General features: G+C 49.7%; 1 long non-coding RNA gene across 1 annotated transcript; it reads left to right on the plus strand.

The window, feature by feature from the left end:
• The first annotated feature begins 19,743 nt into the window (after positions 1-19,743).
• On the plus strand, positions 19,744-21,553 carry LOC146892499 (uncharacterized). The gene is made up of 3 exons (XR_015004607.2): positions 19,744-19,827; positions 20,377-20,508; positions 21,165-21,553. It is a non-coding gene; the product is annotated as an uncharacterized LOC146892499 (long non-coding RNA).
• Positions 21,554-26,852: the final 5,299 nt, after the last annotated feature.

Below are 26,852 nucleotides of genomic sequence, written 5' to 3' on the forward strand. Positions count from 1 at the left end.
CCGGTGAGGGTGAGCCTAGAAGGAGCAGTCCTCAGACCTCAGGAGATCAGCTTCAGGGAGCCCTCAGGCTACTCAGGACAGCAGTGGAGAAACGGGTGCTTCACCAGCCTGTCTCAGACCCCATGGAGGAGGTCCAACCGAGGTAGTGCTGGAGAAATGGAGACAGGAATGGTCCTGTGTGTGTCCATCCTCCCCAGCAGCTCCAGGGCACTAACAAGGAATATCTAGACTTGCAGTGAGTCACTAGATGGAGGCGGGTTGGGGGGCGGGGGTTGCGTGCGGCAGGCTTACACAGGAATGAACACCGGAAGTTAAGTTCCTGGCTAAAACATTGTCCGACCTTACATGCCACTTGTAAAATGGGTCCTCAGGCTCCTCCCATGAGGCCAAGGGCTAGAGGGTTAGGGAGGGACCTCGCTGCAAGAGGAGAGGTTGGATTTGAGAAGCCACCAGAGTTACTTTCCACATCAGGGCTGTGACAGGGTTCAAAGTCCCCTCATAATCGTGAGCTGCAGGATCACACAGCCAGAGCCCCACAGGGGAAATGAGTGAGTGTACAGGGCCACACACCAACACTGGGAGCCTGAGCCTGGACCTCCCACCAAGGCCAGAGGGATCAGGGAGGTGATCTTGGCGACTCGCTGTGAAGTTTGGAACCCTCAAAGGAGGCTGCTGTGTGCAGACCAGCGGGCTGGATCTGGGTCCAAATCTCAGAAGTCTTGCCTGGCTTTCAGCATCCAGGGCCTCTGTAGAACTGCAGTTCTGGTTGGAGTCCTTTTGGAGCTCAGCAGTCTTGTTTTCTGGGTGCTTTTTCCAGCTGGAAAGCAGGGGAGAGCAGCGCCCCTTGGCACTGGCTTCCACTTTCAGTGGGGACCCTTGGTGGGCTCACACACCTGGGGAACCCCATGAGGGCACCACCGACCATGAAGAGTGGATTGGCCAGCAGGACCCAAAGACACCCCCACCACTCTCCTCCTGTGCCCTCCTCCAATGCCTCTGTAGAGGAGAGGGATTCCTTTCACCTCCAGTCAACAGCCAAGGAAATGAGGCCAGCAAGAGTTTGCTCTCTCAAGCTCAGCAGGCAGGCTTTGAGCTTGAGATGACAGCAGGGCAGGGAAGAGCTTAGTCATCTGGACAGGGGAGAGGAAGGCAGGTTAGGAGAGGAAAGACTTTGGGCACAGACAAGTAGACAGGTCTAGATGTAGAGTCCAAGAGGAAGGCCACCACGGGTGAGGCCAGCGTCAGGACAGCATGGGGGCAGTGAGGAGGCATCTGGAGGGCTCTGCTCAGGGGCAATTGGAGCAAGGAGGTATCCTGTGTTTGCTGGAGAGGATCTCTTGTCTGAGTGTGGTGCTGGGGGTTGAACAATGGACTTGTGTGTTTCCAGCTAGAGCTCTACCACCCATTCCCAGCCCAGCCCAGGCCCAACCCCGAACCCCAGCCCAACCCTAGCCTAGCCCCAGCCCAGCCCATTCCCAGGCCAGCCCATCCCCAGGCCAACCCAACCCCATCTCAAGGTCAATCTAGCCCCACCCCACCCCACTCCCAGAACAACCCAGCCCCTGCCCCATCCCAACCCATCCCCATGCCCTGCCCAGCCCATCCCCATCCTCAGGCCAATCTAATCCATCCCCAGTCCATCCGCAGTCCAGCTATTAGAGACAGACGTTCTATAGGGCAGGTGCCAGAGAATCTGATGAGGACAGGACTATCACAGTGAGTGTTGGGAGTTCATTCTGCAGAGAAACCAAATGTCTGCCCTTGAGGAGCACCTGGAGGCTTACGTCTCTCTCATAACTTCCCTCATACACTCAAGAGACCGGTAGACTTCCTGGAGGAGGAAATGCCTGACAGTATGCCAGCCTGGCTCTGTGAAGGGTGTTAATTCCCAGGCAGAAGAGACTGGACTGGGGGCTGTGGTGCTGGACTGGGCAGGGTGTAGGGCAAACAGGTTGGGCCTGCTGGGGCAGGAGTCCCACCTCTGGGTGGCACACCTAACTTGCCTCCACCTGGGAGGGGACACCTGGCTATGTTCAGCTTGGGTGGAGCCTGAGGCAGTACTGACCCTCTAAGCCAGTACCAGGCGTCCAGCCTTCACCTACCCAACCCAAACAGGAACTTTTACCTGTCCTAGCCTTGACTTTATTCTGCCTCAACAGCCACCTCACCCTGTGTAGGCCCACACAAGGGTGTCCCCACTCTGGCAGGACTTTCTCCTCCTCCCCTGCTCCTCCCCCCCTCTGCTCCCAGCCACTTCCTCAGCTGTCCCTTGCACTTAGCTGCAGAGCCCTGGGGCTCTGGCCTCAGCTGTCTGCTGTAATCTAGAAGGCTCAGTAATCTGGCATGAACTCTGCCCTCCCATTTCACCCCTTCTACCCCAAACTCCAACTTAAGGCACCCCAAAGCTTCCCAGTTTCAGACTCAAAGACACCCAGCTCCTATGGGGCATGAACTCACTGCTCATACCTGTCCTGCAGCCCCTCAGACAGCATGCACTCACTGCCTGTCCTGCAGGCCCCTCAGACAGCATGCACTCACTGCCTGTCCTGCAGGCCCCTCAGACAGCATGCACTCACTGCCTGTCCTGCAGGCCCCTCAGACAGCATGCACTCACTGCCTGTCCTGCAGCCCCTCAGACAGCATGCACTCACTGCCTGTCCTGCAGGCCCCTCAGACAGCATGCACTCACTGCCTGTCCTGCAGGCCCCTCAGACAGCATGCACTCACTGCCTGTCCTGCAGCCCCTCAGACAGCATGCACTCACTGCCTGTCCTGCAGGCCCCTCAGACAGCATGCACTCACTGCCTGTCCTGCAGGCCCCTCAGACAGCATGCACTCACTGCCTGTCCTGCAGCCCCTCAGACAGCATGCACTGACTGCTCCTGCCTGTCCTGCAGGCCCCTCAGGCACAGCCTCTTCACTCAGCTTCCTCTTTGGGTTCTAACACATGACCTTGGAATCCTGGCCAGCTCCAGCTTCTAGTGTTATAGGCTGCGGGGACAGAATACTAACCTTCTCTGTTCCTAGGACAGCTGCCCTCTAGACACCAAGTTCCTGGAGTGGCTGAGAGGAAGCGCCAGGCACCCAATCCTAAACAGTATACCCTTGCCCAACCATAACTGTCACTGGGGTATAGTGAGAGGCAGCCTTCAGAGAGGCCTTGGATCCTGGCTCCTCAAATTGGCTTCTGGATCCTGGAAAAGGCTGACGAGTAAATAGAATAGGGTGGAGGATGGTATCACTCTACAAGTAGGTTGAACGTGACTTCTATTTTGGGAGCTTGCTTCAACCTCTTGTTTAGGAAGTTAGAGGACATCAGAGGCTATAGCACTGAGCAGCGCTGGGGAGACCCACATGGCCAGAGCCTAAAGCTACCAGCAGATGCTGTCTCCACCACACCTTGAGTTGAGTGGGCTGAGTCACCTCTGGGTTTCTGACCTGCCTGAACTATGAGATAGTGAATGTCAGATGTCAGCTAAGAGCTTAGTGTAGTGGTACACACCTGCACACACACCTGGTACACACCTGCACACACACCTGGTACACACCTGCATACATATCTGGTACACACCTGCACACACACCTGGTACACACCTGCACATATACTTGGTACATACCAGCACATGTACCTGGCACACACCTGCCCACGCACCTGGTACACAACTGCATACATATCTGGTACACACCTGCACATATACTTGGTACATACCAGCACACGTACCTGGCACACACCTGCCCACACACCTGGTACACAACTGCATACATATCTGGTACACACCTACACATATACTTGGTACATACCAGCACACGTACCTGGCACACACCTGCCCACACACCTGGTACACAACTGCATACATATCTGGTACACACCTGTAATCCCAACACTTGAGAAGTGAAAGTAGGCGGATGAAGAATTCAAGGGTATCCTTGACCTCTAAGTTAGTTAAAGGCTAGCCTGGGCTACAGAGAACTCTGTCTCAAAGCAACAACAAAAACAAAATAATATGTCACTTAGAACTATGGTGGCTTGGATCTGCAATTCCAGCACCCAGGAGGCAAGATCACTGTGTTTGAAGCTAGCCTGAATTACATGGTGAGGTTGTCTCAAAACAAAACAAAAGAAAAAATATCACTTAAAGGCTAGTGAGTAAAGGGCTCACCATGGGGTGGTTATTATTATTATTATTGGTTTTTCGAGACAGGGTTTCTCTCTGGCTTTGGAGGCTGTCCTGGAACTAGCTCTTGTAGACCAGGCTGGCCTCAAACTCACAGAGATCCACCTGCCTCTGCCTCCCAAGTGCTAGGATTAGAGGCGTGCCCACCACTGCCTAACTCACTATGCTTTTTTTAGCATGCATATTCACCAGCATCTTCTTGAACTTGCAGGAGTTGCCCTGTCCCACATACCAGAGCTGTTGGACCTTTGTGACTGTGGCCAAGTCTGTTGGGGGCCATTGCCTCTTCAGTCAACACAGAATTTAGAGACACAACGGGCAGCAACCCACATTCAGCAGCCTTTGAATTCTGACATTTCCCGCTCCCCCTTCACAGCGGTCTCTTCATACCCAATTCCACAGCCATCTGAAGGTTAAATACTCCAAATACCATTGGAACACATCAACCTAGGGTCACTGTTATTGTTTTGGGCAGTGTCTCAATTCACGTGTAGCCGGAGGATGACCTTGAACTACGGATTCTTCTGTCTCCATTTTCTTACTACTAAGGCCACAGGCGTGCCAGGCCTCGATTCAGCAAGTGTTCCTAAGAACTGCAGTTGCTGTGTGCGTTCTCTTCAGCAGCTGGGCTGATGTTTAACGGCCCATGTCATTATGTTTTACATGTGTCCAGGAACGGAGCATGTGGCTCTCAAGTGGTGGATGAGCCGAGGTTCGGAGCAGACCTGATGCAGTCCTAATCAGACATTACTGGGGCTGGAGAATTGGCTCAGCAGTTAAGAGTGTTTGCTGCTCCAACAGAGGACACAGCTTCCATTTCCAGCATCCACATGGCGGCTCACAATCACTCATGACTCTGGTTTCAGGGGAGCTAATGGTCTCTTCTGACCTCCTCGCCTACCAGGCATGCGTGTTGTGCACACACATCCATGCAGACGAAACACTCATACACATAAAATTAAAGCTTTAAAAAAAAATTCCCCTGACACAGAGGCTTACTATGTAGCCCAGGCTGACCAGGAATTTGCTCTGTGCACCGGGCTGACCTTGAACTCAGAGTTCTACCTGCCTCTGCTTTTTGAGTTCTGGGATTAAGGGTTTGAGTCATTAATCCAAGATCAATCAGAACCTTTTCCTTTTTTTATTTTTTTAAAGATTTACTTATTTATTACATATACATTGTTGGCCCCAGATCTCATTACAGATGACTGTGAGCCATGTGGTTGCTGGAACTGAACTCAGGACCTCTGGAAGAGCAGACAGTGCTCTTAACCTCTGAGCCATCTCTCCAGTCCCCCCCATTTTTGTTTTCTGGTTTTTGGTTTTTTTGAGACTGGGTTTCTCTGTAGTTTGGGGGCCTGTCCTGGAACTCATTCTGTAGAACAGGCTGGCCTCGAACTCACAGGAGATCCTCCTGCCTCTGCCTCCCGAGTGCTGGGGTTACAGGTGTGCGCCACCACTAAATAAAGAATTTTTAATTAGTGGCGTGTGGGGACGGGGATAGGCCCAGAGGTCCCAGGAGCTCCTGGAAAGTGATCCTATCTTATAAGTCTGGATGGGTACGTGTGTCTTTTGGAATGACCAAGAGTAGTTTGAAGTTTTTAAAGCCCATGTCCTTTAGAGATGTTGCGATTGCCTCTGTGAGGTGAGCGGGTTAAGAAAGCGTCAGCTGCAGCGCCATGTTGAGTTGCCTATGGGTACAATGGGCTCTCCATAGCCAGCCCCAGAGAGCTTCAGCCTCTCTGTCAAGTCCTCCCCCACTTACTCCTGTCGCATCAGCTGCCACATCTCTGTTGTTGTGCCCTTCATTACCCAGTGTGGCCCTGAACACCCAGGCAGCCTCCTGCCTCAATCTGTTGTGCAGGTGCCAAATCAGAGTTTCTCTATGCATCAGTCCTGGCTGTCCTGGAGCTCACTTTGTAGACCAGGCTGGTCTCAAACTCACTGAGATCCACCGGCCTCTGCCTCTGGAGTGCAGGGAGTATACAGGTGCGTCACCACCGCCCGGCTCTTTCCTGGGTATCTTTTGTCTCTGTCCCAGCATCCCTTCTTCCAGAACTTCCTCTCCAGTTCTGAATGACAGTCACTGAAGTGGGTTAATTTTATGTAAAGTCAGAAGGAAAACATGAATCTGGGGGTAGAAGTAGATGTTATAACATCATTGCGCTCACCTTCACACCACCGTATCATAAATAAGATGTTCATACTCTTCAGAGGGAAGGGAAGGGAACAGAAGAATGGGTCTCATGAGAGGCAGTGTACCCTCTGCACTCTGGCAGGGCTGAGCCTCAGTTTCTCCCTCCAAATGGGTGTGAACGCATGGCTCGTTCAGGTTTGGTGGCGTGGCATGGCTGCCTGTTGGCCCTGTGGTCCTCCATCTTCCCACGGAGCGGAGATCTCTGGGTGGGTCTTGGGGTAGCTGGTTGGAAGACCCGTGGTTGTCCTTCTTCACTGTCCCCTGCTGGAAAGGGCACCCTGGTAACAGGCACCTCTGGCGAAGAGTGCTTCCAGAGGCAGGGCACAGGGGCCAGGCCTCTTCCTCTCACAGCTGCACGTTACCCCGGTTCACCCAAGGGTAGCTGGGTACTCACTGAGCACACACGTATTAGATGCAGGCACAAATTCCAGAATACCTGCACCCAGGCGTGAGAGTTCAAGGATGGACAAGACAGCCTTTGCCCAGGTCCTGGCCTTTGCGTGACACTAGCTCCATCCCATGCTCGGCTGCAGTCCCCCAATCTCAGGAATATGTAGCATCCCAGATAGATGCTGAGGGGGCAAAACGTCAGACAAGACAGTGTGTGTGTGTGTGTGTGTGTGTGTGTGTGTGTGTGTGTGTGTATGTGTGTGTGTCACAGTACTTGTGTGTCTGAGTGTTTGTGTGTGCACGACAGAGATTTATCATCTCAAGGCACATGCCTAGTCCATTCATTTAGACACTGTCTGGTAACATACACAACCAGCCACATGTCCACAGCAGGCAAAACAAGAAATGTTTCTACCTTGTGCTATGGCCGCCCTTCAGGCACAGGGAGTGCTTCCCACCTCTACCACCCTTCTGAGGGGATAGAATGGTAGAGCTGTGCTTACCTGTCTCCGAAGAACAGCCTCCTCCATCTGTAAGTATGCGCGAGGACCAGTGGCATACACGCAGTCCTGACACACCTGGGGCGGCGGTGGGGAACATCTTGCTGGGATAACCGAGGGATAGAGGCCAAAGCCTGAGGAGGAGACTACACAGGCAGGACTATCCTGTCAGGACCCTACCCCACCTATGGCTCCAGGCCTAGCAACCTCCTTTCTCAGTTGAAGGTGATCCTAGGCCTCACGGAAGCATACCTCTGTATGTGTAAACCTGGGGGCATGCATCCCTCTGGACCTCGGCTTCTTCCAGGAAGTAGGCTTAGAATCCTAAGCAATCCAGGAGGAAAAAAATGGAGTCCTGGATGGCTTGAAACTCAGTGTGTAGACCAGGCTGGCCTTAAACTCAGAGATTTGCCTGCCTCTGCTTCCTAGTGCTGGGTTTAAAAAGCTGGTACACCACCGTGCCAGGCTTGTTTTTATTAAGATGAGACGGGGTCTCACTCTGTAGCCCAAGTTTGCCTGAAGTACTATATAGCTCAGGCTGACCTAGAACTCACCTCCTGGGTGCTAGAATTACAGGTGTATACCACATCTGGATCCTCTCTTTACCATTTTTCTTCTTCTGTTTTGGTTTGTTTGTTGTTTGTTTGTTTTAAGACAAAGTTTCTTTGTGTGGCCCTGGCTGTCCTGGAACTCATTACATAGACCAGGTTGGCCTCGAACTCACAGAGACCCAGCTGCCTCTGACTCCTATGTGCTGGGCAGCAGGGGTTCTTAACCACAGAGCCACCTCCCCTGGAATTCTCAATCCCTTTGTGTCCACCTTCAAGAACTGGGGAAAGACACATGTCCTCGAGGTCCATCCTTGCTGAAGCATGCAGAGAACTGTGTTCCCTTCGAGGGCTGACTAGCATTCCAAGTTTATCCAAACATCCTTCCGAGGGTGAGTGCACGGCCTCTGCCTTCTGGTCATTGTGAACACTGAGCTGTGTGTATGTGCTCATGGAGGGGCAACATTTTGATGATGGTGAATTCAGCTCAGCATAGTGAAGCTTGAATGGTTCAGGTTGGCTGAAGTGGAACAGCTGGCTTAAACAGACATTTAGCGCTGATGGTGGCCAGGATAAAGTCACCAAGGGCCAGAGGGCATCCCTGGCTCCAGTCCTCTCTTCACGTCCCAAGGTGTTTGACTTCATCCCTCCACACAGCCAACCTGGACTAAGGTCCACAGCCCCTTAGGATCTGTCTTACCACTAAGATGCAGGGAGGCATCTGATTGGCTATGCCATCTCCAGGCTGCCCCCTACAGGTGGTGATCAGCCTATGGATGGGCTCCCTCCATGACTCCTGAAGCGACTCCAGGGAGCCTGAAAGGTGACAGTCAAGGTTGAAAATGGCTCATCCCCCGGCTCCTCGAACCACAAGCTTGTGGGAAACAAAGGATGGGAACCCCAACACCTTTTATCAAGGCACCTGGAACTTGGCACTTGACCCTTGATTGGTGCGGGATGGGGAAGCCCACATTGCTTTTCACCCCTGAGCAACAGGGGTGCCCTCGCCAGTCCTTTTATCACTCTGTGATCCTAACCTCGCCTCAAGTCCTTAGGTGGCCTGCTGCAACGGCCCTGGTCCCCTACCCCATCTTTGGTTCTCGGGTGGAGGGAGAGGACGGCTCTCAGTCGTTTCTGGGTAGCCCCTTCTGCTTTTCCCACCAGATCTGCTCCACCGGGGTCCCACCAAATGAGGCGCACCCCTAATTGCCCTGCGCTAATTGCTTGCCTCACCTGTGCAGCTGGGCTGAATTCCCAGGAGGCAGAGCTTGTTGTTAGAAGTTAACTGAGTTCCCCGGCTTGGAAGAATTCAGCTTGGGGGACACACTCGTCACCTGGAATATTTACTCAAAATGGCATCAATTCTTCAACAACTCACCACGCTTTTCCCAGCCCAGCCGGGGGTCCTGGCCCGCCAGAAATGGCTGGCGCATGCGCTCTGGCACTGGGAAGGCTCAGAGCTGCCCAAGCCCTGGCTCTTTCCTCTTAAGAATTTTATTGATGTATATTTAGACACTGCAAAATCCACATTTTACATTTACATCTTTAATACATTTATAGAGTTGGGCAAACTAGTGCCCGTGTCCATTCTTACATCATTTCTGTCACCTCACCAAGGTCCCTTAAGCCTGCTTACAGCCAATCCCTGCAGGCCACCGCTGCACTGGTTTGCTTTCTCTATCTGTAGATTGCGTTTCCTAAATAGTTCATGTAAATAAAATAATAAAGCATGCTCACTCTGGCATTTACACCGTGGTCTCACTGTATGGCTCATCAAGCTGCCCCCGACAGATCTCCCGGCCTCAGTCTCCTGAACGAGTGACGCTGGGATTTCACGGATGAGCCTGGTTTGGCTTTTTATGTCTTCCCCCTTAGACTATTTTTAATTTTTAGTCTTTGTGTGTGTGTGTGTGTGTGTGTGTGTGTGTGCGCGCGCGTGCGCATGCTTGCAGATATGTGTCCAAAGAGACCAGAAGAGGAAATTGGAACCCCTGGAGTTGGAGTTATAGGCAGTAGTGAGTCATCAGAAATACGTGCTGTGCTGGGAACCTACCAGGGTCCTAGAACAGCAAATGTTCTTGACCACTGAGTCAACTCCTGCACCCATATTTGGTGGTGTTCTTTTTTTTTTTTAAATTTTATTCTATATGTATTAGTGTTTTGCCATAGATTCTGGGTCCCCTGGAACTAGAGTTACAGACAGTTGTGAGCTGCCATGTGGGTGCTGGGAATTGAACTCAGGTCTGTGGAAGAGTGCTCTTAACCACTGAGCCAACTCTCCAGCCCCTTGTTTTTGTTTTTTGAGAAAGGGTCTCATAATATAGTCCAGGTTGCCATTTAATTCACAATCTTCTTTCATTAGCCCTTTAAGTGCTGGGATTAAAGAGCGTACAATTAGCTTGGCTCTTGTGACACAAGCCGTTAGTCCCAGCCCTTGAGAGGAAGAGGCAAGAAAATCTCTGTAAATTTGAGGCCAGCCAGGTCTGCAAAGCAAGTTCCAGGACAGCCATAGCTGTTACACAGAGAAATCCTGTCTTGAAAAAAACCACAAAAACAAACAAATAAACAAAAACAAAAAAATAAACAATTAAAAGAGTATATAGTTGTGTTCACTAGCACATATGAGACATAATGACAGGGTCTCATTATGTAGCTCTGACTGACCTTAAACTTTGTATTGACCAGGTTGACCTTGAAATCACAGAGATCTGCCTGCCTCTGCCTCCTGAGTGCTGGAACTAAAGGTGTGCACCACCTTGCCAGGTGTAGCATAGTTTTGAAGTTCATCTCTGCTATGGTATGCACTTTCTACTGTAAGGGTATATAACAATTTCTTTATCTATTAACCAGTTAATGGATACGCAGCCATGCATGTGCTTCCGTGTTTGGGATATTATGAATAATGCTTCCACAAATGTGTATGCTTTGTGGAGAAATTGTTTTCATTTCTCTTGAGCACTAATAGCTAGGGGTAGAATTCCTGGGTCACATGGCTTGTGTAAGACCCATCACACTGGTTTCTGAAGTCCTTACTTCAGCCTATATTCCACCCAGCAATGAATGAGAGTTCCAATTGCTTCACGTCAGCATGTGCTTCAATGCTCAGTCCATTTCATTTTAGATATTCTTTTTAGTTTGTTTGAGACAGGATCTTTTCTCTCTGTGTAGCCCCGACTGCCCTGGAACTTGTTTTGTAGGCTGTGTTGCCCTTGAACTCACGGAGTTACTCCTGCCTCTTTCCTCCCAAGTGCTGGGGTTAAAGGCACGCACTGTCGCTGCCTGTTAATTTTAGATATTTCAATGCCTGTCTCCCAGTATCTCTTCAGTGACTAATGGCGTGTTAAGTATGTTGTCAGGAGTTTACCAGAGTCTGTGTATCTCCTTTAGTAAAGTCTGTTTATACCTTTGGTCTGGAGAGATGGCTCAGTCATTAAGAGCACTGGTTGCTCTCCAGTGTACCGAGATTCGGTTCCCAGCACCCACACGGTGGCTCACAACTGTCTGCAACTCCAGTTCCAGGGGATCTAACACCCTCTTCTGTCCTCTTTGGTCGCTGTATGCACTGACATAGAGTACAGGCAAAATAACCATAAACATACAATAAAATATATCTTCTTAAAAAAAGACGCATTAAAACAGGGCATGGTGGTACATGCCTTTAAGCTCAACACCTGTTAGGCAGACGTAATACACACCACACACACAGAGACCACTTTAAGAATTCTTAGGGGCCCGGGCAGTGGTGATGCACACCTTTAATCCCAGCACCCAGGAGGCAGAGGAAGGTAGATCTCTGAGTTCAAGGCCAACCTGGTCTACAAAGTGATATCCAGGACGGCCAGGGGTTACACAGAGAAACCCTGTCTCGGGATTCTTAGGGCTAGAGAAAGGGCTCAGTAGCTTAGAATATTTGTTGCTCTTGCAGAGGACTGGGGTTCAATTCCCACCACCTATCTGAGGACTTATAATCATCTGTAATTCAGTTCCAGTTCTGACCTCTGTGGGTATTAGAAATGTACATAGTGTACTGGTGTACATATATACACAGGCAAAACGTTCATCGTTGTCATCATCATGGTCATCATCATCATCGTCTTCATCATTATCGTCATCACCATCATCATCACCGTCATCGTCATCATCATCATCATCATCGTCATCATCGTCTTCATCATCATCGTCTTCACCATCATTATCATCATCACCATCATCATCATCATCGTCATCATCGTCTTCATCATCATCGTCTTCATCATCATCGTCATCATCATCACCATCACCATCCTCATCATCATCACCATCCTCATCATCATCACCATCCTCATCATCATCACCATCATCATCATCATCATCATCACCATCCTCATCATCATCACCATCATCATCAGTTATGCCTGGCAATGTTAAGCCTGCATGGGCAGTCCATTTATGGCAGTTCTCCAGTTGTTCCTATCCTGGGCAGTCCTAGATGCATGTGTTATTGTCACACCCAGGGTTTCACAGTCTTCCTTTGTGCTGTCTACCAGTGTTTTTTGGGCCTTCCTCTTCGCCTTATCCCGTGCACTCCTCCAAGCAGTTCTATCTTCAGGTATCTGCCACCATTCATTCTCATAACATGGCTGACGTATCTCAAGTGCCGTTGCTGTATCCTGTAGTTTACTTCCTGCTGTAGATGGAGATGTTTCTTTGTGGAGGGCCGGACCACATTCTCCATTGCTTCTAGGAACAAAGGTAGAGATTGACCTCTGTGACCCCAAGGTGTGGCGGTACACGCCTTTAGTCCTGATGCCTGGGCGGCAGAGGCAGATTGACCTCTGTGACCTCAAGGCGTGGTAGTATACGCCTTTGGTCCCAATGCCTGGGAAGCAGAGACAGGCAGATCTCTGTGAGTTCAAGGTGAAGTAGCACACGCCTTTAATCCCAGCGCACGTGCTTGGTAACTCTCTACCGCTGCGTCCCTGCCTACTCCCGAGGCATCATCTGGGATAATGGGCAGTGGACCAATCCAAGAGTGACACGTCAGAAGCGAGGACTGTTTCCTTTATAAGGGCTGGGTTCCCCTCATTCTGGGTCTCCGCCATGTAAGCTTATGCTCTCCCTCTCAAGACGCATAAAGCTTTACTGCAGAAGAATCCTAAGTGTCCCGCGTCGTTCTTGCGGGCGAGACGGTAGCGCGGGACATTTCTTAATGTCACTGTTGCACAGCCTGTCTCTTCGTGTGATGCCTAGAATCCTCCTGACACATGCCATCTCAGACACATTCAGCCGCTGTTCTGAGGAACATTTCATTGTCCAGGTTTTGGAGTTGTAAAGAAGGCAGCCTAAGACAAGTGTCTCATATACTTGTAATTTTGTTGTTGTTGTGTCTCTTGCTGACCAAACTTTTCCTACTGCCTGGAATGCAGCCTCTTGACGTCTTAAATAGTTCCTCCTTTGAACTGAGGTTTCCTCCCAGATAGACAAAGCTGACTGCTTGCTTGAGGTTCTGATTCTTCATTACAACATTAAAGTCCTTGTGCGCTCTTCCCATGTGGTGTATCTCAGTCTTCTCGATGTTTACTTTCATACCAAGGTTTCAATCATACCTTGGATTCAATCCAGTAAAACACACACACACACACACACACACACACACACACACACTTGTGTGTGTGTGTGTGTCATATTCTTTATAGATATATTTTGATTAAAAATTTTTTGAGGCAGGGTCTCACTATATAATCTTGGGTAGCCTGAAATTTTCTATGTAGACCAGGCTGGCCTTGAACTAACAGAGATCCGCCTGCCTCTGCGCCCCCCACCCCCTGCCACGAGTGCTGGAACTAAAGATGCACTACCAGTTCTTGGCCTTACTATATTTTTTCCTATGATATTTATTGAGCTCTACATTTTCTCTGCTACCTTCTCTGTCTCTCCCCTCCCCCCTTCAGACCTCCCCCAAGGTCCCCATGCTCCCAATTTACTCAGGAGATCTTGTCTTTTTACACTTTCTACTTCCCATGTAGATTAGATCTATGTAAGTCTCTCTTAGTGTCCGCATTATGGTCTAAGTTCTCTGGGATTGTGGTTTGTAAACTGGCTTTCTTTGCTTTATGTTTAAAAACCATCTATGAGTGAGTACATGTGATAATTGTCTTTCTGGATCTGGGTTACCTCACTCAAAATAATGTTTTCTAGCTCCATTCATTTTCCTGCAAAATTCAAGATGTTGTTATTTTTTTCTGCTGTGTAGTACTCCATTGTGTAAATGTACCACATTTTTCTTATCCATTCTTTGACTGAGGGGCATTTAGGTTGTTTCCAGGTTCTGGCTATGACAAACAAAGCTGCTATGAATATAGTTGTGCACATGTACTTGTTGAGCATCCTTTGGATATATACCCAAAAGTGGTATTACTGGGTCTTGAGGAAAGTTGTTTCCTAATTTTCTGAGAAATCGTCACACTGACATCCAAAGGGGTTGTACCAGCTGGTATTCCCACAACCTCTCCAACATAAGCTGTCATCAGTGTTTTTGGTCTTGGCCATTCTTTGAGGTGTAAGAGGGAATCTCAGAGTTGTTTTGATTTGCGTTTCTCTGATGACTAAGGATGTTGAACATTTCCTTAAGTGTCTTTCAGTCATTTTAGATTCCTCTGTTGAGAGTTTTCTGTTTAGGTCTGTGCTCCGTTTTTTTTATTGGATTATATGATCTTTTGGTGTCCAATTTCTTGAGTTCTTTTTTTTTAAGGTTTATTTATTTATTATGTATACAGTGCTCTTCCTGCATGTCTGCCTGCAGGCCAGAAGAGGGCACCAGATCTTATTACAGATGGTTGTGAGCCACCATGTGGTTGCTGGGATTGAACTCAGGACCTTTGGAAGAGCAGACAATGCTCTTAACCACTGAACCATCTCTCCAGTCCCTCTTGAGTCCTTTGTATATTTTGGAGATCAGACCTCTGTCTGATGTGGGATTAGTGAAGATCTTTTCCCATTCTGTGGGCTGTCGTTTTGTCTTGTTGTCTGTGTCCTTTGCTTTACAGAAGCTTTTCAGTTTCAGGAGATTCCATTTATTAATTGTTTCTCTCAGTGTCTGTGCTGCTGGGGTGAATGCGTAAGTCACAAACAATCCCACACAAGTTTGAAATTACAATTAATAGAATGGTTATTTATTTAAAGGGGAAAAACTTATAGATCACCGTCCCAGACAACAGCCCTCTGCACGATCAGGAAAGGAGTCTAGGAGCCGGAAGTGGAGCTGGAAGCCAGAGAGGGAATGGAGGACAGCTGCTGCTTTTTTAAAGAGAGAGAGAGACCATGCCCCAATGGGCTGGTATCTCAGCGGCTATTGGCTGAAGGAACGGAAGGAGCTCCTGCAGCACTGGGGTTCTATTTAGGAAGTGGTTCCCTGTGCCAATGCATTCTAGTATACTTCCCACTTTCTCTTCTATTAAGGTCTTTGATCCATTTGGACTTGAGCTATATTTTGAATATATAATTTGCAAAGGTATTCCCTCAATCTGTATCCTAATTTTTTCCTCTGTTGCTGGCATTTTGTTTCTTTTTTTCTTCTTTTAAAGATTTATTTATTTATTATGTGTACAGTATTCTGTCTGCTTGTATGCCTACAGTCAGGAAGAGATCACCAGGTCTCACAGATGGTTGTGAGCCACTATGTGGTTGCTGGGAATTGAACTCAGGACCTCTGGAAGAGCAACCAGTGCCTTTAACCTCTGAGCCATCTCTCCAGCCCCATTTTGTTTCTTTCATTTTTAAATAGTCACTTTGCTTTTGTAACAAAGTCTCACTGAGGAGTCTAGGCTGGTCTCCAACCAAGGCAATCCTCCTGCCTCAACCTCCTTAGTTTTGGGGTTTCAATCATGAGCTACCACGCCGGGGTCACGCCTGGCTGTTAGCCTTCATTCCTGAATTAGTCCTCTCAGCCATCCACCTCCCTGTGCAGGCCTAGCAATTCTACGTTAAAAGGTTTCTCTTCCTCATACACAGGCAGTCTTACCTCACTTTGCATCTTTTTTACAAATTTATTTTAAAGTATGAGCATGTGTGTGTGTGTCCCTGGGAGCAGGTGTATCTCAGGCCAGCGGCATAGGACTCCCCTGAGGCTGGAGTTAAAGATGGGGTAAGCCTCTTGATGTGGGTGCTGGGAACTCAGAGCCTCTGTAATAAGAATAATGCTTAACTCTTAACTGCTGAGCCATTTCTCCAGCCCCATCTCACTTTTATATGTATAAAATATATAATATAAATATATTTCTCACGACAGGGTTTCTTTGTGTAGCCCTTGCTGTTCTGGAACTTGTTCTGTAGACCAGGCTGGCCTTGAACTCGGAGTTCTGCTTGTCCTTGCCTTCCTGAGTGCTGGGACTAAAGGTCTGCAACATCACTGCCTGGACTTTCCTCCTTCCTTCCTTCCTTCCTTCCTTCCTTCCTTCCTTCCTTCCTTCCTTCCTTTCTTTCCTTGTTAAAATTTATTTATTGTGTACACAGTGTTCAGACTCTATGTATGCCTGCAGTCCAGAAGAGGGCACCAGATCTCATTACAGATGGTTGTGAACCACCATGTGGTGGCTGGGAATTGAACTCAGGACCTCCAGAAGAGGTCCTCTTAACCTCTGAGCCATCTCTCCAGCCCCCTGGATTTTCTTTTCTTTTCTTTCTTCCTTCCTTCCTTTCTTTCTTTCTGTCTTTCTGTCTTTCTTTCTTTCTTTCTTTCTTTTTTTTTTTTTTTAACAAGATCTTCTGTACCTCAAGCTGGTATCTGATTCATTACTTAGCTGAGGATGTCCTTGAACTCCCAATCTTCCTGTTTCTACTTCCAAGTTTCCAAGTTCTGGGATTTAGGCATATGCCACTGAGCCTGGTCCTTAGTGATGTGTTTTTTGGAGATTTATTTTTACTTTCAGCTATGTGTATGTATGTAGAAATGTAAGTCCTTTCAAGTTTAGCATGTTCTCTTTTTTAAAAAAATTAATTTATTAATTAATTTATTAATTTATTTATTATGTATACAGTGTTCCATCTGCATGTATGCCTGCAGGCCAGAAGAGGGTGCCAGATCTCATTACAGGTGGTTGTGAGCCGCCATGTGTGTTCTGGGAATTGAACTTAGGACCTCTGGAAGAGCAGCCAGTGCCCCTAGCATATTCTCTTATCTGTTGAGCCATCTCTTCAGGTCTCAGTGTTTTTTTTTTATTTCCTTTTTAAAATTCTTTTTATAATTCTTTTTAGATTTATCTTATTTTATATGTATGAGTTTTTTGCCTTCATGCATGTATTGTGCACACCTGGACAGAAAGATGTTAGATTCCCTGGAGTTGAGTTGTAAATCATCATGTAGGTATTAGGAATTGAACTGGGGTCCTCTGCAAGAGCAACAGTGCTCTTAACCACTGAGCTATCTCTCCAGCCTACCCCTCCTCTCCAGCCCACCCCCCCTTGTTTTTTGTTTAGTTTTGTTTTGTTTTGATAAAGGGTCTCACTATATAGCCTTGGTAGGCCTACACTCTCTCTGTAGACCAGGCTAGCCTTGAACTCACAAAGATACACTTGTTTCTGCCTCCCAATTGCGCTAGAACTAAAAGTCTGTGTCATCACACCCAGTAGTGATGCTTTTCTTCAATCCCCATGTCAGATGATGGTCCAGGAGGGCAGGATGCTGTCTCAACTGCATTCAGCCTAAGGACACAGTGTCTTAGTACCTACCTGGCACACCCACCACTCACAGCATCTCGTCATATCACACTGCTCTTTAATGTCTAGGCCACAAGGCCCACATACCTGGCCCTGCCCACCAAACCTACTTGCCTGCCCCCCCCCCCACTTGGCTTTTCCGTCAAGTCTCAAATGTACCAACTTCATAGTTCAGTTTGTTTTTGGTAGCTGCTCCCATGGCCTAGGGTTCTTCGCTTTTTTCTCCTCCAGCTCAGCCTGAACATTACTGCATTCCATTTCTGAAAGTCTGGCCCTGACCGCTTTACCTAAAGCAACCGCCCTCCATGCCTCCTCCATCAACCAAACATGCTGATCAATGAAATCCAGGCTGCCAGACTGTAAGGAAGCACAAGTAAGCCCCGCGGAGAAGCCACGCACACACGGGGGAGCCAAAGCCCTTCTTAGGGCCAGAACCCCAGCAGAATAGGAAACAGCCAGCTGAGCCCCCAGTCATTATTTTGAATCATTCCTAACAGGTGAAGCCCTGGGGGACTTTTCTCCTAGTGAGCCTCCAGATAACTGCAGCTCTGTTGAGATCTTGGCTGATACCACAGAAGGCAGAACCATCCAGGACACTGGAGAGCAACGAGAAATAGCAAACATTGCTGTCTTAAGCCGCCCTGCGGGGCTGGTTCTTAACACAGTGGTGAGTAGCTGCTCCCGTGGTGGAATTCCACTGCCTCTCAGGGGTCACTGAGTTACCAATGTGCAGACCTCTCTCCACCTCCTTCCCCTTCTAGTCCAGCATTTTCTTCATTAGTTTTGTTTTCTTTGTTTTGAGACAGGGTTTTGTTCTGCAACCCAGGCTGACCTCAAACTCGCACAACTCTCCTGCTTTAGTTTCCTGAGCGTGGGAACTGCAGGTATGTATGAGCCACCAGACCTGGCTCAGTCCAGCCTTTTGCTTGTTTTATTTTTGTTTATATTTTATATTTTAATTAATTTAGTTTTACTTCACCTGCATTGTGTCAAATCCCCTAGAACTGGAATTATTATGGACAGCTGTGATCTGCCACATGGGTGCTGGGAACTGGACCCAGGACCTCTGGAACCGAGCAGTCAATAATTCTTTTTTTTTTTTTTTTTTTTTTTGTCTTTTGAAGCAGGGTTTCTCTCTGTAGCTTTGGTGCCTCTCCTGGAACTTTCTCTTGTAGACCAGGCTGGTCTCACTGTATATCTCTTGGTGGCCTACAACTCTCTAAGGAGCCCAAGCCTGCCCCTGTGTCCCGGTGCTGGGGTTAAAGGCCTGAAAGGTGAGCTGACAGTTTGACCAAATACCCTTTTTTCCTGCTGGGGATCCCCTCCCAGACTTGTTTTCTGATCTGGTCCCTCTAGGAGAAAGCTTCCCAAAGAACGTTGAGGTCTTCTCTAGACAGCAGTGAACACTTTATGTGCTCTTGGTGTGTCACTGGGGGTTCCTGCCCCGAAGCACTCAGTGTCACAACCGACATCACCTCTTAGGTGCCAGGTGGGTACGGGGAAACCTTGCTCCTTAGGCTGTCTGACCCCAATGTCTGTGTCTTCTCAGCCTTCAGCCCTGCAGGCACCCAGGAGCCTCATAAATAAACGTGCACCTGGGGAAGGCCAGACCAGGGCCTAAGGGGACCAAGGAAGCTCCCTGAGGTGCAGTTAAGTGAGCAAGCTAGGCTGGGAGGACAGTATTCCAGGTGGAGAGCATGGTTGACTCTGTGACCGGAAGTGAGAGGTGGAATTGTGCAGAGGGCTGGATTTGGGCCACCTTCACCTGCAGGCAGAGGGCAATGTGCAGACACAGGCTAGTGTGTTTCTTGGCCAGTAGGGGCAATGATGGCGTGTCGACACAGCCCTTGCCAGCACCTTGAAGCACTGTAGATTTAAGTGTTGCACAACCTAAAGCCTGGGAGTGTATGGGAATTGGCAGGACCAGTCTCGCCATGAGAGGAGCGGGTCGTGGAGGACAGGAAGGCCAGTGCAGGACGCAAAGGGGCCCCGGAGTGGCCGCAGGGTGGGGTAGCCAGGACCGGGCCTGATTTGAGTGTAGGAGGCAAACTTGAGTAGAAAGGGGCTTGCGGAGGGTGCATGGCTGGAGAAATGGGTAGCACTGCCAGCAGTGGGTCCCGAACCCGCCGACCCAGCGGATTCCTGGAGTTTGGTGGCCGGGGACCTGGCACCCTCCCAGGCGCCGCGCCCTTGAGGCTTCGCGATGCCCACCTCTACCGCTAGGGGGCAGTGCTGGCCACTGTTCGGCTGCACAGACAGGAATACAGAGACCACGCCTCGCCTTTCCTCCCAGGCCGAGCTGCAGTACAATGCTACCCCTCCCTGTGAGTTCTCCGTGGCCCCACGCGTCGGATGGGCGGGTTGGACGCCTCATCTTGCCCTAGGCACTTGTAGAGTGTCTCGTTGCATCATGCGAGACAGTGAAGATGCGAGGATGCGGGCCGCTTGGGTTGTGGGCGACTGCAGGGTAAAGCTGCTCTCGACGGCAGGTTGACGTGCAGGGGTCATTGTATCATTAAGACTTTTCAGATTTGTGTGACCTGGACTAGTCCTGCTCCTGACCCCGGCCTCCGTTTATTCTTCTTCCTTGCTTTACTGCCCGCTGCCGCTACTCCTCGAGTTGGCAGCTCGGAATGGCACTGTGTAAATAAGATAGGTAGCACAGATGTGGAGGCTATAGGTGTCTGGCCCCGCGGTTCACGGTCCAGAGAGGTGGGGTTGTTTCCTCAGAGCAGATGAGTTCTCCAACCAGCAGCGCTCTCAAAGTCACAAAGCCAGAAATCCAGGGCTAGGTGCTGGGAAGGTCAAGGGGTGTGGGGCGAACTGGCTTTCTCCTCCTCGCCTTCCTGACCTACTAACTTCCCCGCCCCCAGGGTGTCAGAGTTTGTGCCTCCACTGGAAGGAGCCCTGCAGGTCTGAGTCCTGGTCAGATTCCGGCTGGGCCATTGCAGCTTCTCTTCCTAGAAGCCTAGCTGTGCTCCCAGTCTGCCCTTCGGACACAGCAGGTGAGAGAGGAGTGAGTACTTCCTGCTTCCAGCCCCCTTCTCACACTCCCTCCTCCACCTCCGTCCTAGCATCTCAGGATCCCCCCCCCCCCCCCCCCCCCCCCGCGATTACCTCTCTCTCCACTTAGTCATCCTAATTTATGGGGCAACTTCCACCTTCTTGGCAGGACAGGCAGGCTCCACCCTCTGAGATGACCTAAAGAAATCACCACCTTCTAGGCAGGATGCTTGTGGGTGGGGTAGGGTGGGGTAGGTGTACTCCTTTTGCCAGGCCACTTCAGAAGTGAAACTATGCTCGCTTCGGTGGAAAAGCATATCTGGTAGAGGGACCAGCCTGTGCAAAGGGACTGAAGCCTGAACGCTAAGGTTCAGGGAGGTGTGGGGGAGGTTTCAGTTTGAAGAGTAGGGTGGAGATGGCTGGGAGAAAGAGAGGTTCACATCTGACTTTGGTGTGGCAGGTATATTTGTTAGGAGTCTCTAGGGGAACAGCACCAACAGAATATGTCTAGGCTATATTGTATATAGTTGTATGTGACGTCCATAACTATTCAAGGGCAGTCACTAGATTAATTTAGGATTGAAGGCGCAGGAGTTTGACCACTGCCATCTGCAGTTCAGTCTCAGAGACAGGCATCTCACATGAAGTGTTCCCACAGTACAGGATGAAGGCCTGGATGTTTCCTGGGAGTCACTTGTTGAATGGGCACTGAACCGATGCAGAGACTTATGGTACATGGCTGTCATCGCCTGCCCTCTGAGAGCCTGAGGCAGGAGCATCAGATCCTGAATTTAAGATCAGCTGAGGCTGCAATGTGAGACTGACTCAAAACTTAACCCAACAAACAAGCAAGCCTGCTGAAGATACCATGGGGACACTGGCTCGGAAGAGTGGAGCCTGCGCATGCTGGTGGCTTTCTCCTGTGTTTCCTTTCCTCTCCCCCTCACCCCTAGGGCAGGGTCGGTGTAGCCCTAGCTGGCCTTGAACTCACAGAGACCTGCCTGGCTCTGCCTCCCTATGCTGGGATTAAAGACACAGGCTACCACACCCAGCAGCTCCCACTTTTACTCCACCTAGGTCCCTAGTCTGTTGGGTGGTGCTGCATACATCCGATTGCTGACCCACAAGTCGGCTGGCACTGGGAATGCCCTCGCAGACACACTAGGAGCTTTCCTTACAAATCTCCTAGGCGGCTCTCAATTCAGTCAAGTTGTCAATCAAGCATCTTCAAGTTCCTGGAGGCTGAAGGTTGCCCTTGGGAGCATGCCCCAGGGCATTAGGCATAGATATCATTGGCTCTGGTTAGTTATAGATGTTATAAGATGGCTCCTTGTCCTCTAGGAAGCCTCCATGTCCACACACCTAGAGTTCTTAGTTCAGGTCCAAGGGCCTGTTTGTGGAAAAGACCAATACCATTACTCAGAAATTTTGTGACAACCCATCTCCCTGGCCAGGGATGGAAGAGCCTAGCTCACCATCTCTGCCTGTCTTGTGTCATGTGATGGGGACTTCTGTTTTGAGATGGGGCTTCTTTGTGTAGCCCTGGCTGTCCTGGAACTCACTCTGTAGACCAGGCTGACCTTGAACTCACAGAGACCCACCTGTCTTTGCCTCAGAAGTGCTGGGATTAAGGCCTGTGCCACCACCACTTGGCAAGATGGGGACCTATAATGGGAGAGACCCCAGCTTTTACAGAGTTAGACCCCAGTGGGATTATACAGAATGTACATACCTAAAACCTTGCCTTCCTGGGAGGAAATGAAGGTAATGGCGCTGGGTGACACCCATCCCTGGGGAGACGTGAACGAACACATACTCATTCCAGAAAGGGAACCAAGGACATCAAAGGAATGATGCCACCAAAGTCCAATTGGGTGACCCAATGAGTTTATTAGGGTTCCTTACAGGAGCCACCAAGGCGACCCCACGTGTGCAATGACTCATGGGAGCTGCAGACCCGGAGCTCTCTGCACACCTTGCAGGCAGCTCCAAGGTTCTGGGAGTCTCCCATCCTCAGCAATCCTCACGGCTCATAGAACACTAGGGAGATGGAGGCCTGGGGAATCTGGTACGTGTCAGGGACTTCCTAAGGTTTCTGAGTTTGCTTCTGGAGTCTTAAGGGACTTTTTCCAGGAGGAAATTGCTGACCAACAGTGTTGCCATGTCCTTCCTGCCAGCCTGAGTCCCTACCTGTAGCCTGCCTATCCTGACCTAGCACACAGTAGTTGATGGGAAAAGGACAGTGAAACAGCATTTTGTCAACGGCCCTGTCTCTTTAACACTCAGTTAGACCAGTAACTGTTGACTGTGTGGCTCTTTCAAAGGACTTAGATTCCTGCAGGTATACACCCAGAAGTGTTCTATTTAGCTCCCTGGGAAACCTCCACACTGACTTCCATAGTGGCCCCGTCAGTCTTCACTCCCACCCTCCCAATCCTTGCTAGCCTCTGATGTCATTTGTCCCCTTGGGTGCAGCCGTTCTCACTGGGGTGAGGCGGATTCTCAAGCTTTACTTTGCATTTTCCTGCTGAATAAAGCTGTTGACCACTTTTTCAGATATTTAGTGGACTGGGTTTATAGTTCCTCTTTTGAGAATTGGGTATTCAGTTGGTTAAGCCTGTTGACTGGGTGACTTCTTTTTGCTGTTTTAATTGTTATAGTTCTTTATAGATTGTTGATATTAATCTGCTATTGGAACGACTGAATATATAGTTGACAGAGACATTCTCATTCTGTAGGTTCTGACAACAGCCCCTGGGGGTGGACCTGTCTGCTACGAAAGCACTTTCCTACTGAGTGCTATGATAGCCCCAGCCATGCGGGCTGAGGCTTCACACTTGTCTTTCTTTTAACACTCTTTTCCCCTGTGGAAATATAAGGGAGCCCTGGGGCTGGAGCAATGGCTCAGGGCACTGGCTGCTTTTGCAGAGGATCTGGGTTCATTTCCCCTCACCCACATGGTGGCTCACAAACATCTGTAACTCCGGCTTCAAGGGGACTTGGCACCCTATTCTGGTCTCCATGGGAACCAGCACATATATGTTGCACATACATACATGCAGGCAAACACTGGCACTCATAAAGACAAGTAAGTGTTAAAATAAGAAAGGAGGCATAGCAATTTAGTTACTGGGGTAGTCTCTGTGGCTGGCAGGGCTGTGCCCATGGGGACCCAGTGGACCCTCACCGTCCTCTAGGAAAAGATTCTCTGTCTCCAAGGGCAGGTGAGATGCCGTGTAGGTTCTCTTATTGCCTGTGGCTGTGCTGTAGCTGGCATGTCATGAGTCACCTGCTGAGAACCCAGAGCACAACCATCGCTATGCCAGGAGAGCAGGGGTGTCACAGCCAATCCCTTATGAGTGCAGAGTGTTTCTCCAAACTGGTCTAACCAAAAAAACGTAATATACCAGCTCGCGAAATGGAAAAGGCTGGGTGATCAGGCATGGCTGGATTCAGGAATCCTACAAAGACACAAAAGAGAGAGGCGGTAGGGCCTAGCTCACAGTAAGGCAGGGATGCAGGCTGTACAGCAAAATAAGCCATCTCCTGGGTACTCGGCTGACGCCTGTATTCTGTTTAACCATGTAATAGCAGTTATGAATTTGAATATGAAATTCAGGCTCAAGTGTGCTTTGAAGATTATTTTTAATTATGTGTCTATGTGCGTGTGTGTACAAGTGAGTGGAGGTGCCTGCAGAAACCAGCAGAGGCTGTCAAATCCTCTGGAACTAGAGTAGCTGTGATCCATCCAGCAGGAGTGCTGGGAGCCAAATTCGGGTTCTCAGCAAGAGCATCGGGTGTCCTTAGCTGATGAGCCACCTATCTACTCCCAGGACTCAGTTCTTTTAGGGAACGTTAGAGTCACTGCAGTGAGCACCATGCGTGTAACAACAGGAGAGCCAACGACTAAGTGGAATAGGATGTCTCCAAAGGAGTGGTCGGATGTGAGGTTCTGGGCTCCATCCCCAGCACTGCAAAGAAACAATGCGGCCTCTCTAGGCACTGCCAAGGCCCTCCAAGGAGCCTCTCCCCTTTAGCTTCCTGCAGATGCTTGTAAGACTTCCCACTTCGCTTGTCCATAGTGCCCGCCTGGCTGGTACAGGCTGGCCTCACTAGGCAAAGCAAGAGGTTGCCCATTTATGGACTCCTGGCACAGCGGCACATCTTTATTGGCTAGTGTGTGAGCTGCCTATTCACACTGGAGCACTGGTCTGAGTTGGCCCAGCCGGCTTTGGCTTGCCATTGCTCTGCTGTGCGCATCAGACCCTGCTCCTCTAGTGAGTTCCTCGTGTCTACCTGGTTTTGTCCTATCTCCCTTCTCACTGACAGCTCAGACTGAGCTTGAAAGACCAGTGAGATGGACCAAGGGAGGATGGGAGGACTGGAGGCTCTCTGCTCTGAGGAAGGCCCCAGGGGTGGGGCACAGGTTCATCCTTAAAGACCAAGTAAGTTTTAGTTCAGTCAGTTGGCAGAAAGACAGGACCTGGCTGAGGTGGGGACAACCATGGGAGGCCCCTACTGACTCACAGGCTCCCGGCCACTTCCTTCCCTGGTTCTGCCCATCCTGCCCCTGGGAAGGTATGCCCTAGGACACCTTCTTAATCTCTGAGGACCTCTCTGGCTGATATTGCACTTGACTCATATTGCAGGGATGTGGCTAGCATCTGACATGTGCAGTCACCTAGCCCATGTCCTCAACTGGTGGGGGGCTGGCTACGTAGAACCCAGCAAGTCTGGCACCAGCCCCTCCATGTGCTGCAATTGCTGTCACCCTCTGTATGTCGCTGAGCCTGTACTGTGCTTCCATGGGCTGTCCCCGGCCTGTGTCAGGCTCCGCGGGCCATGCGGGAGCTCAGGTCAGGGAACACCTCCAGGTAGTCAGTAAATGGACTCTCCAGCTCCACTCTTCCTCACTGAGCAGTGAAAACTAAGCCCATGGATGCAGCTCAGTTTCTAGAGCACTTTCCTAGCATGTGGAGGCCCTAGACTCAATCCCCAGCGTTATATAAACAGCACGGCGTGTAGGCATACAATCCCAGAATTTGGGAAGTGAAGGCAGGATTCTCGTAAGTTTTAGGTCATTCTACTCAATATATAATGAGTATGAGGCCAGCCTAGGATATATACAACCATGTCTCAAAAAAGAATGAATGGCGTATGGGGACCCACCTCTCCCACAGGGTTTAGAATTGTTATCCCTTGATAGGCAAGGGAGTGCAGTAACTTGTAGGGTGTTCTCAAGTCCCAGAAACAACCTGGCAAAACTCAGTGGGGGACACACACACACACACACACACACACACATTCACACACACACACACACACACACACACACACTGTGTGGGGACTGGAGAAATAGCTCAGTGGTCTGCCCTCCCAAATGTCCTAGGTTTGATTCCCAGCACCCATAGAGTGGCTCACAACCATCTATAACTCTGGTCCCAGAGGATCAGACACTGTCTTCTGGGCTTTCTCAGGCACTACACACATGCACACACAGGGAAAGATAAAAGTAAAAAAAGATGAGCAAGAAGGGGATAAGGCAGGAAGACGAAGGGATGAATGGGCACAGAAGGGAACCAATGAAGGGGAATGGGATGAACATAGAACACGTATGAAAATGTCATAATGCACCCATTATTATGTATAATATGTACAAGTAAAATATTAAAAAGAAACTAGCAGAGTAGATGTAACATATTATCACTCGTACCTGTGCCCTCCCTGGCATCCATGCTCAACATTCGGTCTCCACAAAAAGCAGCGTGCCTCTAGCTGAGGCGCCCTTCCCTCCAGGCAGGTACCACCCCAGTTTCCACACCAGGGCGGGCCACAGGCACTCTCCCTGGCAGCTTTACAGTTTCCCTTTGGGGCTGCCTGGGGACTGCGCTAAGGAGGTGTCTCAGGAGGGAGGAGCAGGCACGTGAGGGCAGAGCGTGACTGGATGGATTGGTGTGCCCGTGTGTGCATCCACCCCCACTCGGGCACATTTACACACTGCAGGAGCCTGTTATTGTTACCTTATTTCACCCTCCTTGCCATCCAGTTCTGTTCCTTAGAAACTTCTCCAGTCCTCTGCTTGCTGAGTTCTGAACCCTGTCCAAATAGGATCCTTGCTCCACCCAACCTTGGTAAAGGACACAGTGACTATGTGTGACAGTGTTCTCGTCCTGGCTGCCTGGTTCCTCTGCTGACTACACCTTTCTCCTGAGGCCTCTTTGGCTTCCAGGATCCCTAGGTTTTTCTTGCTTCCGAGGGCCCATTCCCTTTGCTGGAAATACAAGGTTCTTGCTCTGGGCTTCACTTCTCCTCTATGCTGTCTCAGCTGTGTGTGAGTATGTATGTG

The sequence above is a fragment of the Myodes glareolus genome, chromosome 11 (assembly GCF_982192425.1).
Source record: "Myodes glareolus chromosome 11, mMyoGla1.1, whole genome shotgun sequence".
NCBI classification, from domain to species: domain Eukaryota; kingdom Metazoa; phylum Chordata; class Mammalia; order Rodentia; family Cricetidae; genus Myodes; species Myodes glareolus.